Source organism: Neltuma alba, unplaced genomic scaffold (genome assembly GCF_004799145.2).
Source record: "Neltuma alba isolate B1F8T4 unplaced genomic scaffold, ASM479914v2 tig00010625_pilon, whole genome shotgun sequence".
NCBI lineage: Eukaryota > Viridiplantae > Streptophyta > Magnoliopsida > Fabales > Fabaceae > Neltuma > Neltuma alba.
In genome coordinates this window covers 328,009-342,887 of record NW_021635481.1, presented here as the reverse complement: position 1 = coordinate 342,887, position 14,879 = coordinate 328,009, and positions in this window count along the sequence as shown.

The window sequence follows — 14,879 nt, the reverse complement described above, 5'->3', positions numbered from 1 at the left end:
TAGACAATCTTAAGGCTACAATCTTTGAACCAACAAGATTACAAGAAAGATTTTCAATGTTAGGTTGTTATAGCCAACCTAACAACAAGCCCTTTTTTGGATGGGTTCTTGTGACCACTTGACCATACTTTGATTTAGAGCACTGAGTCCCTAAAAATCAATCAAAATAGCTCAACCTATATTTGGCAAGCAAACCCTCCTAATGGCTATAAAGCAATAGGACATGTTGTGATCACGACAAAGGAAAGACCCTCCCTCAATAAAATTTGGTGTGGCCGGTCAAACCTGACCGATCATATTGAAACATATACATGGATCTAGGGACCAAGCACATCTAATGACTCCAATGAGTTCAACCTCTATGAAACAAGTCCAGGTAATAGAAGCACTCAAGCTCCAGGACTTATCGTAGGCATATTTCTAGCTCAAAATGGTGGAAACACTGGTGCTCTAGCTATATCTTGTTTGAAAAACACCAATGTTAACTTCACCTCTATGCCAAATCTACAACAAGTTCAAGCAATAGTCCAAGCTTACTCTCCCTTCCTTGGTGAACTGGCTTTTTGCTAATGGAGGATTGGTCTATAAGAAAGGAGATGAATCACATCCTACCCCAATACAACCAAATGGCACAAATCCTCAAGGTCTTAACACTGAGTCCTATTGGCTGGATCTTCTAACAGACAAAGCCAACAAGGAAAGAGTTAAAAGAGGTGACTTACAAAGCTCTCAACCATATCTTCACGTAAAACCCATGTTTGGAGGGACATTCACAGACATGGGCTATTGGGTGTACTGCCCATTCAATGGACCTACAAGACTAAAACTAGAGTTCATCACCATTTTATTGGGGAAAATTGGCCACCACGTGGGGGACTGGGAATACGTGACGCTAAGAGTGAGCAATTTTAATGGAGAACTAAAAAGTGTTTATTTCTCATAACATAGTGGAGGTATTTGGGTTGATTCATTCAATCTGGAATTCAAGACTGGAAACAAGCCTATTGTTTATTCATCATTTCATAGCCATGCGTTTTACCCCAAAACAGGGATGAATCTTCACGGGACCAATAGTTTTTGAGTTAGGAATGAGATTGCGGAGAGCAATATGTTAATGGATATGGGGTAAGGGTATGAAGTAGTGTATGTGGAGTATTTGGGGTCAAAGATTGTGGAGTAACCATGGTTGAACTATTTTAGAGAATGGGGTTTGAAGATAAGCTATCATGTTGTAGAAGAATTGAACAAGGTAAAGAAATGGTTGCCTGGGAAGTTCAAAAAGCTTGTGGAGAAGATTATGAGCAGTTTGCTGAGTAAGGTGTTAGGAGAGGAAGGACCTGCTGGTCCAAAGGTGAAGAACAATTGGAATGGAGATGAAGTTATTTTTTAATAGTTGATCCAATAACTTCTTGTTTCCTTGTATTATATACGTGCGCGCACACATAGACACACACATATATTACCTCCAGTTTTTAATATAAAACATGATTTAATTTTTATGTTGATCCTAAATATAATATCCCAATCCACTTTGTCTCATATTTATCTATTTTTTTTCCAAGATAGTCCTTCTAATAATAATAGTTTTAACCAATAAATTTGATTAGCAAGGATATTTTAGAAAAGACAATACCTATTATTACAAATAACTAACTTAACTTATTTTCTTAATCTACTTAAATTAGTTAACTAGATTTTATATTTAGAATCAGAGGTAGTATATCAATAGTTAGTAGTTCATGCTCATCTTATAAGCATATTAAATATTTTCTAGAAAAAAAGTGATTCACCAAAAGAAAAATTGTTAAAGTTAATTTAATATTATAAAATTTATAAATTTTTAAAATTATCCTTCAATTGGTATGATGAAAGAAGAGATAAAAATCACCATTATAAAGAGATAAAAGCATTTTTTATGACTAGTTATGAATATTTTATTAAATCTTCAAAAGGTTTTGCGACAAATAAATAAAGTCTTTTAAATCAAAAGCCGTGAAGGAAGTCTTTTCCATAAGCCGAATTGAATCGAAGTGCGAGTAATTACGGCTAGTAATTGGCAAAAACTAATTTTAAGTTTTGAAAGTTGAAAGTTGAAACCTCCAATTAACATTGGAGCACCATAGGGGAATTGACGCCCCAAAAAAATAGTAAAATAAAAACAGGGCAATTGATTTTGCTCATATTTTTAGCTATAAGTAGGATTTCATATGCAAAGATAAGGATTACACAAAAAAAACTGGTTATTATATTATATTGGGACATTTTTGTATATGATCATTTGTTATGTTGCTTCATTAAACTTCTCGTGTTTTTTTTTTTTGGCGTAGTGGCTTGGTGATATCATGTGTATAATTTAAATGAAAGTTTTATACAAATGCATTTGTTTTCTAAATATTTGTATGATGTTTAATTATATTGATTGATTTGGATTTAATATTATAGATACTATGTTCGGTCTTTAATATAAAAGTTAGTTTGACTTTCAATTTAGTTCTAAATATAAGATCTTAATCCATTTTGTCTTTTATATTTATCCATTTTTCCCAGTATAGTCTTTGCAGTAGTTACACATATTAAATATTTTATCAAATGATAGTTCAAGGTTATATGATTAGTAAATATATTTTAGAGAAGAAAACACATCTCTATTATAAGTAACTAATTTAACAATTTTTTTTAATTTACTCAAATTAGTCAGCTAATTCTTATATTTAAGATCGGAGGTAATATGTCATAACTAGCATCAGTCAGTCAACGTTTTCTTTTAAAAGAAAAAGAAATTAAACAATCCATTTATAAGTGGCTTCTGGTGATTTGCAAGTTGCAACTGGTTTATAAGCTAGGCACATATAAGTAACATTTTTGAGGTATATAAATCATAATTGCTTATTGGCCTAATGGGCTATGTAACATTATAAGTCAAACTTCATTAGCTTATAAGTACATTTTTTAGATTGAACAAGTAAATTTTTTAAAATATTAATTGGTTAGGTTAACGATTATTTTTGCCTTGAAAGTAATTATAACGAAAATCCATAGTGTTTTTGGCCTTAGGACCCGTTTGGTGCACTAGAATTGAGGCTCATGGTATGGAAATGGAAATGATTCCCATCACAAAATTTGTTTGGTACAGGTAAGGAAGCATGGAATTGACTTCCATATGGAGCTCAATTCCGCCAAAATGGCTTCCATAAAAAAACCCAAGATTCACAATTTCACGTCTCATAATTCCTTTTTACCGTTCTCCTTCTTCAAGCTTCTAGCAGTTCTCCTCCATACCCATTAGCGCCGCTGCCACCGTCAATCACTCCACCTTCCCACTCATTGGGGTCCCCCCCCCCCCCACCATCGACGACCACCTCCATCTGCTTCATTGAGGGATCTGGGCCTCTTTCATCTTTTCCACCTCCACCTTCAAGATTGGGCTCCTTGTCGACACTTCCACGGCGTCCTTAGCAGATCTGAGTCCCCTTCATTCTTCTTTGTCTTCTTCACATTCCCTGTCATTGTCTTTATGGCCGAAGCATGGCAACGACTGAATTTTGACGATGGCTTTGTTTGATAGTTTAAGACTTTAAGACATGATTTGTTGATTTTATTTGCATTGGTTATGTGGGTTTGATACTATTGAGAACATTGATTGTTTCGGGATTGAATTGTACTGTATTTAATGATGATGATTTGCATTCATAGGTTTTCAAATGGAACCTCGTTAAAGATTCTTCCCTAATGAAATCGGCGTGCGTGGGGGAGAATCGTTTTTATGGGAGGGTGGGTTTGTAGGAAGGGTATTTTTGTATAAAAATTATATCTCATTTCATAATATACTAAACCGACTTTTAAATCTCATTTCTATTTCTATATCCATTTGTAACTCTATATCCATTTTCATTTCTATTTCCATCAAAATTAATTCCAGTATACCAAATATGTGACAGTAGTGTTGCCTCGAAAAAGGTTAGAAAAGAAGCAATATAATGTAGTCCAAATTTAACAATCAAATGTTAGCTCCTGATAAAAAAAACGGCTCCTTACTACTTCCTCCACTTGCTCCCGTCGTCTCTCCGGTGATAAATCTTTTTCCTTGACTGATTAGAAAAGGGGTCACGATTTCATCTTCTTTAGTGCTCTACTTGGATAGAAAAAAAAGCTGCAAGGAGAGAAAACAGAGAAAAAAAAATTAGAGAGAAGATATTATCATTTTTCTTGTTTGGATAGACGAGAGAAAATATAGAGGAAAAAAATGAACATATATCTAAATAATTAAATTATCCTTATCAAAATATATTATATTTAAAATTAAATCCCATTAAATATTGTAACAGGAACATTGTACTAAGATTAGCATCATCAAATAATTTAAAATCAAGTTATTTGGTTTATATATATATTTTTCAGATTATTATATTTTAAAACCAAATTATGTAATAAAAATATTATTTTAAGATAAAAATAAAAAGTGAATAATTTTTTAAATATAATAAAAAAATAAATATGTAGAGGAAGAGGGAGGAGAGATAGTCACCGAAATCTTGTTTTGTTTTCTTTACCTCTTTGCCATTACTCTAAAAGAATGTATTTTATATTCCTCTGAAAATCTTGATTTTTAACCACTTCATGCGAATCAGTGTCAGAATTGGTAATAGTTCATGAGATCCCTTTGTGTTTTTACAAAAAATCGTGATTTAAAAATACGATCAGTGTGCCGATGATAATGATTCTTTTTTAATATTTTTAAGGTGACATTAAGCAAAAAAGGATTCTTTTTTAATATTTTTAAGGTGGCATTAAGCAAAAAAGGGGGGGGCGCTTTTGAATGCCCAATGATGCCCTTTTGCACATACTTTCAGGGCGAAATATGACTTTTAACCAGAAGAAGAAAGCATCGTCGTGCCCATCTAGAATTATACATCACATAAGATTTGACGTGGCAAATTTCCGTTTGGGTTGTTATTTGGTTAGGGCAACATTACTATTGTTTCAAAAGATGACATTGAGCATCCTTCTGAATATATACTTGTAACCTTTTTTTAGAACACTTACGTGGCAGAAAATGACCCTTAACCCATACTTTAATATTACAAACCAGACTCAATTAATTTATAGGCCACTTATAAAATTTATGAATTGAAAGCAGAAGTTATTTAAATTCACTTGCACATATTTATGAATATTAAAAATTAATATTTTAAAAGGTTAACTTTTAATTTGAGTGATTTACTTGTAAATGAATGAAATTTCACATATAAAATAAAATTTTAACATTTTAAGAGCTTTATTTGTAAATTTAAGATGGCAGTTGTAACAACGGTTCTTATAAAATTTGCATTTGATAATCAAACCCTTTTTATTTGCAAACATAACCATGATAGGAAAAGGCATATGTTGTGACAAGCAAGAGTTGTATATGCCTTAAATTAATCACTAGATTAGACTTATATATTATAGGGACTAACGTAAGCTAATTTTCTATGTGGAGTCAATGCTTAGGTTAATTCCTAAATTATCTAAGTTTGCATAGAATGAGGAGTAGAAGAGAATGTTCAATTTTTTTTTAATTTTTTAAGGAATAACAGAGAGTAAATAACAAAAATAAACTGAAAAGAGAAAGATATTACCAAATGAAGCTTCCTAAAGCTGGATGTATTGGCTATCATTGTTCCTACGAATATTAGAGTTGCAATACACACTAAAAAAAACAACATTTTGTGGCAGTTATTTTGTGTGATTTGTAGCCATATACTCTAGCTCATCCTTCTTCTGCTGTAGGTAGGTAACAGCTTGGAGTGGTCAATATATTTGGTAAGAAACTCATCCTCATGCATGTTCTCTAGTCAAAGAGCATGAAAAGCTGTCTCTTTTTCTTATTTGATGGTTGGGGGAAAGTAGTGATCAAAGAACGTCTACTTGAATTCTTTCCAAATAATCCCTAAGTCATCTATGCTGCTTATGCTCCTCCACTACCTCTTAGCTCAGTCCTTTAATAAGACCATCACTGCTTGTACCTTCTGATAGGTATTACAACCATGAGTCTTAAATATTGTCTCCGTGTCATCAATCTAGGCTTCAGCTTTATTAGGATCCATACCTCCAAAAGTCTTTAGATAATGATGCTCTCTGTCCTTCAATACACCTTAAGGTTCAAAGCTTCTTCTTTCCCTTGTCACCTTCTTCAAGCTACTGTCTTCTCTAGTTCTTTCAATAGGACCCCTGTGGGTTTTAGAATTACCCGTAAATAGCTTAGGAAAGCCGCTCTTTTCAAATTCTTTTACAGCTTTCTTGCTTCTCAAGTCTTCCTCTAGCTTCTTTACCCTCTCATCTACCACTGTAATTACCATTCCTTTAGTTGTTACAGTAAGGTCTCTTGGTTGAATTGTAAAGGATTCAGTGGTTGATTAAGGCTCCGTTTGGGTGACACCCCAAACCATGGTTTGGGGACCCCCAAACCGTGGTTTGGGTGATAAGTCACCCAAACACCTACTGGTTTTGGGCAAACCGTGGTTTTGGACCAAAACCATGGTTTTGGAAAAAGCAGAAATTTTTTGCTTTTGGAGAAAAAAGGGAGAGTGTGAGAGCTTATAGGATATGTATCTTGTTATTTTTTTTATAAACATATTTTTTTATAAACATATTTAATCTTATATTTTAAAAATATATATACATATTAATTATTTATTAATTATATTATCTTATGTATTATTAATTATGTTAATAAAAAATATATTATTAACAATTTTATTCCTTCAAATTAAAATATATCATAAAATTTTTTTTTCTGTAATTATCATATTAACTTATGTCTTTTTTTAGTAATTTGTATATATAAAAAGTGCTTCTGATAACAACTATCCAAACACTCTCACTTCTCAAAATCACTTTTTCATAACATTTATTCTTTCCAGAATCTATTCTTCCCAGAATCTATTCTCCAAAATCACTTTTCCAAACCACGGTTTGGTTTCATCCAAACACACTATAAGTATGTTTGTGGATTCATTCCCGCCTAGATTGGTTTGTTAAGATCGCATCTGTACCATCCTTCCCACCTAAGGATGGAACCCACAAAAAATAAACAAGAAGTACAATGAAGCACACACATAAAGTAACAGGGAAGGTTATGTGAGACTATTGTATGTTGCCACTAAATGCAATGTAATGTGTAACATCTCAAATTTTAGGCCTAGAAGTACCTAGAATAAGCTTGAAATTGGCAGGTTACTAGACCCCTTTGGTAAGAGTTTTAGAAGTTCCCTAGAAGGACGAGAAGATTCTCAGGGACTAAATCACACGTAAGAGTTTTATGGAACGATGAGATAAACAAGCTAGAGACTCTAATAAAGTGTCAAGGGCTCGAATATGGGAATTGGAGATGATTAAGGGCCAAAGGTTGTGTTGGGAACCTCATTGAGATGATCCCTAAGGCTAAACTCGAGTAAGGAGCTAATCGTAAATTCAAAAAGTTGCCGGTTAGAAAGGGCCATGATAAAAAGTATGCCTGAAAATTTTAGAAAAGTTATAAAAAAATTCTGAAAAAAATGGAAAATGAGGTTTTGAGACCCATATGGGGTTTAAAATGGCAAAAATACTCCTAGAATAAATTGATGAAATTCCTAGGTTTTGGCTAACTATGAATATTAGACAAAAATGAATTATTTAAAACATGAGGAAACCCCAAATAATTAGAGATAAATAGGGAACAAATACTTGAGAAATTATCATAGGTTTTAAAAATGATTTTGTCCCTAGAAATTGAAGAGGCTTTATAAATTTAAAACCTATCTATATACATACTATTTGGAGAAAGTCAAAATAAACTGTTTATGGGTTGACTTTTGACCTGAAAAAAATTAGAAAAATTTCCTATGATGAAAAGGTAGTATTGGTATCTAGAGACAAATTTTCAGAGTCATAGACTGGTAAAAAGAATTTGATCAAGTTTATTCTGAAATAAATATTGTTAAATATTTTAATTAAAAGACAAAGAGAAGAGCATCCCTCCCTCTGTATGCATATTATATAATGCTATATAAAATTATTTGTGATGAAAAAAAGGGATATCAGAACATGTCTTAGGGTTATCGGGTAAGTTAGAACTAGGAAAAGTACCCGATATGATATAAAATTGTAAAATAGGTGGAAGAATAATCAATGGTAAGAGAGAGCACAAATTTCTCCCTTTTTTCCTCCCTATCTTAATGTAAATTTGATAAGAAGAACATGGATGGAATAATACCATTTGTTAAGGGCATGTTTGGAAGAAATAAAATTATTTAATAAAATAATATGTTTTACGACATGTGTGATTAGGTGGCATGATCTTGAAGAAGGGAAACATGATTAAGACACCTAGCAAATTACATGGCAAGATCTTATGAAGGGTGGTTTAAGCAAAGGACATGTGTTATTGTAAAGATAAATTAGATTAACTAAGATAAAATGGTAACTCTAGTATTATGAATACCCCTTTCTGCCTCCCATTTGTGTGTTTGGATAGCCAACATAGTAAGAGCAAGGGGAGCATGAAATTATCAAGTGAAAAAGGGAGAAGAAAAAGAAAATAAAATCCTTGGCAAATCCAAGCTTCAAAATAAGGTAAGGTTATAGTTTTTTATGTAGTTTATGCAGTTTTAAGTTGCTCTTTGTCTTGTTGAGCTTGATTATAGTTTTTGTTGAGTTTTGGAAACATGAAACCCTTGGATGAGATGCTGTCCAAATGTGATTAAGTTATGAAAAAGATTGATTGATGATAGAATCTTGTTTAAAAGCTGGAAAAGAACAAGAATCAAGTGGTTTTGTGATGAAATTGAAGAGAATCCAACTTCCCCTTAACCTTTATGTAATTTGGCCAAACCTAAGGTTCTTGATAGGATTTGATTTTGATGATTTTAATGCTTCTAATGTGTTTAAAATGAAAAATTGTGTGAGGTAAAGGTGAAAAAGTAAGTTTGGAAGCATTGGAATTGAAAATGAAATTTTGAACCCTAAGTCTTGTGCATTCGGCCAAGTTGAGTTGAAGGGGAACGAGTTTCGTTTTGATAATTTGATCTTGAAAATGGATTCTACATATAAAATTATGTGGGAAAAACATGTGGAATTTATTTTAGAAAGACTGAAAATCAAGCTTAAAAGTTAGAAGTCAATATGGCTCAAAGAGAGTAAAGTGTTGATGTTATTTGTTATCATGGCTCTAGTGAATAAATAGCAATAATGTGTTGATGTCTTTAAGGCCATAAGACATTAAGAAAAAGAAATGCAAAGGTTGAGCAACCATCCTAAATGATTGGAGGCAAAGAGAGTAAGAGGGAGCAAAGAGAAAGCTTGAAGACACAAGATAGTGAACTTACCTTTATTATGTACATGATATGTATGCTTGAGTGTTGATTTGCTTGATGATGATTTAGAATATGAAAAATTGAATGTTGCTTTGTTTTTTGTATGTTCCTTGGCCATGTGTGAATGAAACATTGAGCATTAAAGCATGTCATTTTATAAGCATGAAAGCATAAGACCAAACATGTCATCCACTTATCATTTGTCTTGCATACACGTGGGTAATGTTTGCTACTAAGATTTTCTCAAATTTTACCCTCTGTTGACCAACCCTAATAGTGTTAATAAGCAAGAAAAAAGATGCATGAAGTGGAAGCAAAAAAAAGAAGAAAAGAATTGAGGAAATGTATTATGTTACATAATGTAATTTCTATGTCAATGTATATATGGATAGTGCTAATGATGTTACATAAAGTTAAATGATGATAATGGCATAGATAATGGAACACGTTAATGAATGAAAATAAGTTATGCAATATTGGAATGATTGCATACAAAGAAATAAATAATTATGCATTACTAATGCAAGTAAGGGGATAGATATCCCTAAATAAGCCACAAGTTTGTGGTAGAGTAGAAGTGAGGCAAGCGATAGAATTTGCCCATAAAATTTAACATGTTTAAAGTACACATCTTGAGTTTTAAAACAAGTGGTAGATCATTTAAAATAAATTTGTGTGTTAAGAGATATGTGAAACATCCTACCTTTAACCCCTCAGAGTACGTATTCGTAAGTGTTATGGTTCAAGCAGGTCATGACACAAGCCCGTGGATTTAAAATTTTAACATAATTACTAGGTTACTATTCACTATTTAAATTCAGATTTCAAGTCCAATTTTGAAAAATCATAACTAATTCTATAAAAATTGTATCTCCTTGTGTACACATCCGATTGAGGCGATCTACCTCTCATTCTAAAGCTTTGGGATGTGTACTATGGCTCTACCAAAATTTCGTGGCTTAACTCATTCATTTGATAGGTCAAACTGGAGCTATAAACTCACTGCTTTAGGACCTATGTTTTATCCCATAACCTCCTTTTTACTTTAATTTTTTCTATTTCTTTGGTATACATAAATTGGGTTTACACTTTCCCAATCATCCTCATACATTTCTATTCCTCCCATAAACATTGTAATTAAATGCATGGTATCATTGGCATCCATAACATAGATTACAAAATAGGAGAATTATACATTGAACAATAACATCATTCATTAACATCAATAATTCTCCACTTTCTTCTCCTTGCCTCTCGTGCCATTATTGCCTACCTTTGATTGACCTAAATAGTTGGTTAGGGAGGGGTGAGATTCGGGAGAATCTCGGTAGCAAACACTACCTATAAGCATGCAAGGCATAATGCACATGCATGACATGTTATAACATTAACACATGAATGCCATGGAAAGTAAGCTAAAGCATTTCATGCTTCCATAACATATTGCCAAGGCAAAACATAACATAAACTTGAAACATAATTTTACAAACATCTCATTATAGCTTAGTCACATCATGGCAAAACAACCACATCATGCAAGCATACATATCAAGCACACAATATAGGTAAGTTTACTACCTTATAACATAGCTTTCCTCTTGTTTTTCCTTTGATTCCCTTGTCTTTCCAACCCTATGGATTTTCGGTCAACACCATTAAACATCCTCTTGGATGTTCTAAGGTCCTAAACACATCAATACATGATGCAAAACAATTCTTAGAATCAAGTCATCAACTTATCTCTACTTGATTCTTTCTTGAACATACTTGAACTCTAACTCTTGAGTTAAAATTCCAACTTTCCTAAAATTATTTCCACATGCAATTCCCACATAATTTTGCATATAGAATCCATTTCCAAGCTCAAAACAATCAAAATCTAATTCTAACCATTCAGAATAGTCAAGACCAAACAGAATCACAAACTAAGGGAAAGTTGGATTTCTTGCAAAATCAACACAGAACCACTTGATTCTTGTTGTTTCCAGGCCTTTAAACATGCTTTCAACATCCATATCATCTTTTCCTATTCCAATAAATTTCGTGCAGCACCTCCCCATAAGATTTCAATCATCAAAAATCCAATCAAACCAACCACCAGCTCAAAAATAACAAGGGAGGTAGAAACTATATAAAAAACGGCACACATACCTTGTTTTAGAGCTTGATCTGGCTTGGGATCACTTGGCCTTTCTTTCTCCCTCTTCTTTCTCTCTCTAGAAACCATTTTGCAGAGCTTCTCCAAGGTTTCCATGGCTTAGGACGAAATGAGAGGGAAGGGAGGGGTATTTATAGAAAACAAGACTGAATCTCGGCCGTTGATCTTAAAAATACGTGGCTTGATCTGGACTGTCCATTTTCTCTTTTTATCTTGTGATGACACGTGTCCTATGACATCATGCTTACCTCATCTTGATAACATCATGCTTACATAATCAAGCCATATGTCTTTAATCCAACCGTACACGTGTCTTGTATCCCGACCATACACGTGTCTTGCTGACTCAGCAGTGTCATGATTCAGCGTGATGACTCGTAGGTGTCATGATTGCATTTGGTGACTCAGCATGCTGACTCAGTGCCGTCATGATAGTGTTTAGATATTTTCTTTCTCCTTTTCCCAGAAATATTATTAAATAATACTTAATCAGGGTTACCTTCTTCGAATTCTTTCTATCGGCTCGTAACTCCATTGATCTGTCTCTAGGTTTCATTTTTTCCCTTTCATCACGGGAAATTCCTCTAATTTTTTTTTGGGTAAAAGTCAAACTCTAGACAACTATTTTGACCTTCCCTGGATAAGGTATAAATAGGCTTTAAATTTAATTAAAGCTAACTTGTTTAGTTTCTGGGGACGGAATTAATTTTACAATCTGTGTAAATTCCTCAACTACTGTTCTCCAGTTTTTTCTGATTATTTGAGGTCGTCTCATAGCTTAAATAATTCAATTTAAGTTACTATCTCAAATTGTCTAAAACCCTGGAATGACTTCAGGGCATTTCTGTCATTTCTAGCCTTATATCGGCTCTGGGATCCTATTCTCATTTTTCTGAAATTTTTCTAAGTCATTTGGGCCCTTTTTGCTAACTCTGAGCAATGGCCAACTAAAACTTTTATTATTTATAATTAGGTACCTACTTGGCCTTGAAATCTTTTCTTTGCAATTTGGTCCCTCCTTAGGCCTAACCTTCAGAACAGTTTCTTGCAAGTTTCTGGTATAACCTCTGGCCCTTAGTTGTTTCCAGTTCGTCATTCTTTAGTCTCCGAATACTATTGTTTTACACATTTGCCCTTGGAAAATCTCTTTTTCCTTCTGAGGGATCTCCGAGACTTTCGTTGCATTGGACTTAGTAATCATCCTTTCCTTGTGCTATTACTTGTATCTATGAGCCAAAATTTGGGATGTTACAATATGACTGCTCAAAATTAGAACAGAAAAACTAGAAAGTACAGTTTTTACCAAATGAACAGTAAAATTTTACAAATTAATTGTACGAATTGAGAAGGTCTAAGTCCATATTTATATTTTTTCCTTATAGAAAATTGAAAGAACTTTAAATGGAGACTTAGATCATCTCAATACAATTTTTTTTGTCATTAGTTATAGATTTTCAAAATTGGACAATAAATTTGAAATTTACCAATGAATAGTACTAAGAAACAAATTTCAAGTTTTCAATCTACATGCTTATTTTGTGATCCATTTAAACCCCAATAATTCCAGATGCATAGTAAAGAGGGTAATGGAAGGATGTTTCAACCCAGTTCACAGAATCTTCGAATCTGATACCAAATTATGATAACCATTCTTCCAAAACCAAATTAAGTTAAATCAAATAATTTAGTTGAAAGATTAACCATAATAGAAAAGAAGAAACCTTAAAATCATAAAATGCCTATTATGTTTAAGAGAAATAAACTCATATCACATATAACACATATTAGAAAAAGGCTTTACACATTTAGCATGGTTTAAACAGAAAGCCCTATCCTGTTTGAATAGATGGAATCAATTCACATCAATTATTAACTTGGGCCCTGGACTTCTGAAGTCCAAAAATAACATTCAAACATAAGCTCATAAAAAACTCACACTTTCAAACATTCAAACTGCTAAGTTATTTCAAAATAAGCTATGGAGTCCATTACTTGAAATTCAATATTTTCAAAAGCATGACATATGAAAAGTTCTAGAGGCCTTCAGCTTGTTAACAACACTCACATCAAATAGCAGCAATCAAAAGTATTAGTTTACAAAATTAGAGTAAAAGAGCCCTATATGGCAATATATAATAAATCAGCATATAAAATAAAAAGATGGAGGCTATACAAGATATAACAGCACACTAAGCCTCTGGAGCCTTCCCCAATAGATCAAAACCTGAACTATCACCTGAAAACATTAGAAACCATGAGGTGAGACAAAAGGCTCAATAACCTACTTTCCAACTTATCATACATACTAATATGTGCTTTTAAGGTGTCAAGTGGGACATACATCAAATCCTAAGAAATAATGGATATATCAATAGGATTTTAAAACATGTATGCTAAGATAATCTCAGTCATCTAAACTCTCGCTATGGGGGCTAATGCGTAAGCCACATAAGTCTATCCCTCACTATGAGGATCAATCAGACATATAGGTTTATCTCTCACATTGGGTGATGAATAAGGAGCTACAATGGCCTATCCCTCACTATAGAGGATGAAGGAAGACAACCAATAGGCACTAACAGTGGCCTTACCAGACGGTAGAACAGGACTCAACTCCAAAACCAAACAACATCCAATCAATCATAATGTAACTAGAAATATGTCAATCTTTTCTCAACATAATCTGCAAGATATAGACCTTATCATACATTTTTTTTTTCTAAACTTCTCAATCACAGTTCCAAAAATCCCACAAGACAATTTTCATAACTCAAAAGGTATGACATGTTAGATTTAAAGGTTTTGATGATAATAAAATGAGTTTTTAGTTTCTCAGCATAATTATTAAATTAATTAATCAAGTGTTCGATTAATAGTTAATCGAACTTGTGTCAGATAACTGTTAGTTCATTTTGAATCAAATACTATTGTTTAAATGTGTTGATTGATCAACTGATCGATCATTGATAATTGAGTGAGTATAAGATGTTTCAGGAGTTTATCAATCACTGGATCGATAAATCGTTAATTGATAAGTTGTTAGGAAAAAGGCATGAACTTCCTATCTTATAACAGAAGAATTATCAATCACCTTATCGATCAAGTCATAATTGATAATAACTCAGATAATTTGGTCAGTCCCCTTGACTTTGGTACCGTGTTAAGTAGTTTATGTATTATCCATCATATTATTAATCAGTTCTTTGTCAATAACTTGTTTGAACATTGTTTTCAAATCACTTGAGATTAATCGATAATCCGTTCTAACAAATTGTTCTCTTGTACCAAGGGTTTTATGGTCAATGATTGATCACTTAATCGATCATCCTTTTATTGATAATGTAATAGATCATCATCATATCTTTCTGCATTCTTTTCACATAACTTAT